The following is a 5969-nucleotide window of genomic DNA, read 5'->3' as shown; positions in this document are numbered from 1 at the left end:
GGTGGCGATGCTAATGGGTAAAGGTTGTTAACTACAACAACTTAACAACTACAAGGTTGGAGGTTCAAGCCCTCATTCTAATGGTAATTGGGGTTTATGGTATTTGGGGTTTAATGGGCTTTGGGTCCAGATTTTGAACCAAAGCTCTGATACCATGTGTAAGGACCTGATTCCTATTATTAGAGTCTCAATCTATTATACACTAACAGATCTATTTTCCTACTATTTTAAAAGTAAAAAAAAAAGAATTTGCTGACCTTCTTACATAGATTTAAACATTTAACATCTTATCACTTTATCATAAGCAACATAAATTAAGGTGAGCATTCCATTGATATCAACTTAACAAGAGTGGTCCATGGAAAATACCTGTTCCGGCGGTTGATGATGATACCTTTGTCTTATAGCTCCTGCTGAACGCTCCTTCTCACCGACCCAACCAGATTTACCTCCCAGCCAACTAGGAAATAAACTCCTAGCCCAGGAAACCTCCACAGGTTTCCTAGCCCTCCGTGCCCAAGTCCAACCAGATATAGTGTGTCCTCAAGAAGAATGTGCAAAACTAGATAATGATACTTTCCTCCTCTCAAACCCAAGAAACCTCCACAGGTTTCCAAGGTCTCCCAAAATCATGACAAGGCCAAACAATCACAACCAACCCCCACAATCCTAAGCAAGACTCCCACCCCCTTTTCTTCCTTCCCCCTTCCCTTTTTATACCCTCCTTCCCTTCTCCATCTCAACCACCTCTCATTAATGTCATTAACTTCTCATCCATCCTTACAATTGACTTCTCTTCTCCCAAGTAAGCTAGGGGTACATTTGGAAATGTGACATGAATATAAAATTGAGAATTTAATGGGAAAGGATCATGTCTTCTCCCAAGTAAATCTGAAAAGTACATTTGGGAATGTGAGGTGAATATATATATATATTGATAATTAAATGGAGAGGACTATGTCTTCTCCCAAGTAAATGTGAGGGTACATTGGGGAATGTGAGATGTAATTACATGGAGAGGACCATGTCTTCTCCTGAGTAAATGTGAGGGTACATTGGGTAATGTGAAATGAATACATATATTTTGAAATAATGGAAGGAGACCATATCCTACCTAATATTCAATTTGAGAAGGTAAGTGGGGAATTTGAATAATGGAAATCATTAATTTTATATTAGACCAATATTTCTCAATATTTTTAGATAATGTAAACATTAACAAAATTTGTAGGATAAGATTTAAGTGGGGCATTACAGATTACACCTAAGAAATCATAAAAAAGGTCTTTGATGTTAGGTGTAGATTTTCAATCACATGAAACTTTGTTGAAGTACATAGGGGGTTTACACATTTACCTTAGGCATACTATCTTAATGTTTAATCCCAATAATCTAGATGATGTGTGTGTGCAAGCCACTCATCTTGAGGCAAGAGGGAAAAACACCCTAGAAGAAGGTAGTAAAAAGCCAAATAAGGGTAAAGAGAAACAAAAGGGTTTCAAGGGGAAGAAAAATGCATCCATTAAAAACAATATGTAAACATTATTCCAAAGAGGGTCATGTTGAAGCTCATTGTTGGAAGCTTCATCCCGAAATGAAACCAAAGAAATTCAACAACAAAGGAAAAGAAAAGATAGCTGCAATAGCTCAAGAAGAGGATTTGGGATCCGAATCAGGTGATGAAACAAAAATCACAACCATGGGGTTTCAAGGAAAGGAACCCATTGCCAGCACTAGTTCTTCAAACTCACAAAATGAAACTACAAATGAAAAGAGGATAATAGAAATGTTTCATATAAGGGTAATCTCAAAACGTAATAAGATTGATATGTTGTTTGATAGTAGTTCTCAAGCCAATCTTATCTCATAAAACATTGTCAAGAGTTTAAATTTGGAAATCGTTCCACATCATAAATTGTATATGCTCGGATGGGTATGTGACAATGAATAATTGTAGGCTACGAGAAAGTGTAAACTGAAATTCTACATCACTGCAAAATTCAGAGATGAAGTGGAGCTTGACGTTGTGCCATTGGATATCTGTGGCATCGTTTTGGGCAGTCCATACCTTTATGACATAAAAGCTATCTTCCATAGATCCAAAAACAAATATCATGTATTCAAAAATGGAGTAGAATATATTGTGAGAGCTCATAGCAAAAAAACAAATATTTCGATTGTTAATGCAGGGTAGATGAAAAGATTGGTGAACTTGAGTAAGAATATTGTGCTTCTCGTGATCAAACCCGAGAATGATATTGATTATGAATCGTATGATGGTTGTAATTCAAATTTGAAATCTAAATTGGTTGACGTTGTTAACCAAACTGATGAAATGTTTCAGGAATCAAAAGGATTACTTCGCAAGAGAGGAATCCAACCTGAGATACAGTTGCAACAAAAGTGTCTTCTTCCTAACATTAGCATGTATATGATGTCAGTGATGGAAGGCACGAATAATGCCGAAAATGGGGAAATTTGTGGAGCGAATAATGGGAGAACAAGGGGAAGTCATAACTTCTTCATTTTTTCACCAAATTGGATGCAAAAATAGGCTAGATAGCCATTTTTGGACATTCTGGATTGATTGGAGTAGGTTTCAAAAGAATTTGAGCATTTTAAACACAAATTTTTACACTTTTGAGCATAATAGAGAGGCCCAAGCCATTGGAAGCTAGACTAAGGAGACATAGCCCATGAGAGATGAACTCCTCTATCATGTGCTTGTTGTAATGTGTTTTTTATGATGTTTTGTACATGTTTATGTTGTTGTTATGTTTATGGTTTATGTTAAATTTCTCATAAAATTAACATAAAAATTGTTCATTTTACTTGCAAAAATTGATGAATCCTTAAGCATAATAAAGCATTTTTTTTTTTTATAATCTGAGGAAGATCTTAGCACTACAAACTAATATTCTAAATCATATCACATGGATATTCATGGAAACAAAGACTCGAACAAGTTTCCAATAAAGAAGGACCCCATTGGGAGAACCCTAAAAATATTTGAGAGGAAGTTATATGTTGATAACATTAGCAATGGAGGAAAATGGTTAGAAAGACGTGCACACCATGTAATGATATAATAGGATTGATCACTGATAATATTTTGGCAAGAAAAATTTTCCTTCTCCCCCCACCTTTAAAAAAAATTCTAAAAACTTGCTCTTCGAGTGTTGGGAGGTAGGTTTAGAAAATATGCCTAAGGCTCAATACAATGATTTCCACCTAGTCTTTTAGGGATTTCTGTTCTCCAACCTCCCCTCTCATCCCATTGGATGGATTAGGTTGGATTTAAAGTAATTGGCCCAATTTTTTAGTTAAACCTAAAATCTCTTTAAGGAAGATAACTATAGAAGATAAACACAATGACTCATAGGTCTACGAGACCACCAATTATAACCAAAAGCCAAGGATTAGGGAAGCATCTATTTTCTTAGGTAGAATTGTTGGAGGTATAGGGTTTTTAGATTAAAAATACATCAAATTGGCTCAAAGGCATAGAATCCCTAGCTCAAAGAAAGCAAATTCTAAAGTTAAAAGTGGAAGACAACTATCTCTAATTAAGGCACTTAGAGAAAATTCTGAGGGGCATTTCCAAATGATTTCTTAACCTTGAACTAGATAGAGCTAACAAATTCATCAAATAAATTGGCTATTAAAAGGTTAATTGAAGTTCACTATCCATCTATCATCTTCCTAAAATGATGTTAGATGGAGAGAAGCAATTCAAGATTTATCCATGTTATTAAAGGGGTGGGAATTTAAATGTAACTTGATAAAAATTGGGTTTTAGGGGCGGGGGGAGGGAAAGGATGTAACATGATATAAATTGGGTCTATTCTCTTATTCTAACTCTTGATAATTTTTCAACAAGGTTGGTGACCTATTTTTTCTCTTTAAATCTTGGGAAAGAAATAATTACTTGCTTGAATATTTATGATCCATCTTTTGATAAACAAGGATCATGGGAAAAAAATATTTAATAATGCTTACAATCAAAAGCATTTGGTGGTAGTAAGTGGATATTTGGATTTCTCTCTTAGTGATTTAGAGGTTTGGGGCCTATGACATGCTGGATTTTGTAGCATCAGGAGTTATTCCCACATGCCAAGGAGCCTTACAAATCAACAAAAAGAAAATATTAATTATGAAAAATAATAATAAAAATAATAATTATTTGCCTTCATGTAGGCCCAAAAAGTCAAGTTGGCCCCATCTTGTGAATGGGTGTGACCCTTGGTCAAACCCATCTATTTGACCACTATAAATAAGAAAATTCAACCTCCTCACTTGGAAGAATTTGGATCAGTTACAAGAATAACATCTCAGATCCACAAATGTGAAGTCAACAGAAAGGAAGAAAAGGAAGTTTGACCAAATCTCAAGCTACATTTGACCAACGTTGACCATTCTCATTATTCCATAGTTTGATCAAATTTGTCTAAGGAAATTGCAAGGTGAAAATTCAGACTACTTTGACTATAGTTGACCAGAAGTAGCAAGGCTGAAATTCAGCCCGATGAACATATTTGAATAAGATAACAGAAGTGATATTTTCCCTTTCTTTCTACCAGGTTTGACCAGTATTTGTGCTTGGAAATTGCCACAGATTTATAGACAAATTATATTGTAAACTTTGTTGAAGATTGAATTCTCCTTAGAAAAAAGTTGGATAGGTTTTTCCTAGTTGGGTTTTCCCAAGGTAATATTGTGTCTCTTATTGTTTTTAGCTATCTTTATGATCCTATGGTTATTATTGCATTATTGTTGAGATTTTCTATGTATAATTACTTTATAAGTGACATAAGATAACTTGAGAATACAAATCATAGGTAGTCATTTTCAGATTAGAAAATTCAATTTCTATAAGAAAAATCAATATGGAATTAGAGCCTAGGTGAAAGAGTAACCACTATATTACCTTGAAGAAGTCAAGTTATAGAAAATTTGATGTCAGTCCTAGAGCAAGAGTTCAAGAAGTACTTGATTTCTTGACAAATGTCTCCAAGCCTCAGAGTTGAAAAACAATTGTGTGAGAAGAAGCCTAGTGAAATAGCTTGCTAACAATAAGATTAAGTATAATGAAAAAACTTGTGATTTGAAATATAATTCACTCTAAGGCCTGGGCAGAACATGATATTAGTAGACGGCAAAGTTTGTTCCAAAGTGAATTAAAGTTTATTGTTTGAGATGATTGTTTTCATTGAAGTCTGAAGGAGTTTTGTTGGAGAATTTTTGTCTACTCTTTGAGATATCCAAGCTTATTTGAATTACATTCTAAGGACACTTCTTCATTGGTCTGTTTTTTGAGATTAGTGTGAGGTTATTTTTGGCTGCCTCAAAGGTTGATTTCGACCCCCTTTCTTGGGGCCTAATTCAGACTATTTTGGGATTCATTTGTGTATTCACTATGATAGAACAATGTTTTGAGGCTAAATCTGAGGTCTTCTTTAAGGGATTTCTCTGTGTTCTAAGGCATCTCCGACCTCCTCTTCTGTGGTAGGTGAAGCTTACTTTGACCTCTTCTAAGGCCTATTTTAAAGTAGATGGTGGCAACCTTTTAAGACTATTTTGTGTTGATTTCAAAGGCATATCTGAATTGTTCTTGAAGCAAAGTTTTGTAGATTTGTAGATAGTTTTTAAGGCCTAATTCAACCCTCTTTTGTGATAGTGCTAAAGAAAACTTTCAAATCTTTGTTTGAGACAGATTTCAGGCCTATTTAAGGCTCCTTTGAAATAGACCAAAGCACACTAAGGCATAACCAAGGAGTTGATCCAAATTTTGAGTTTTCTGAGGCATTCTAAGGTGGAAAAAAATTGACTAATATTGATTTGAGTATGAAAGATGACATATTTTTCATGTTAGATATAACTAACTTGACCTATACCAGAGGGAAGTTGTAAAATTTGATTCAAGGAAGTTACTTCAGAAACAAAGGGAGATAAGAAGAAAGTCTCTCTCA

Source organism: Pinus tabuliformis, chromosome 8, assembly GCF_031772625.1.
Source record: "Pinus tabuliformis cultivar Carrire ecotype Pingquan chromosome 8, CPIR1, whole genome shotgun sequence".
Taxonomy (NCBI): Eukaryota; Viridiplantae; Streptophyta; class Pinopsida; order Pinales; family Pinaceae; genus Pinus; species Pinus tabuliformis.
Note: the sequence above shows the minus strand (reverse complement) of the source record.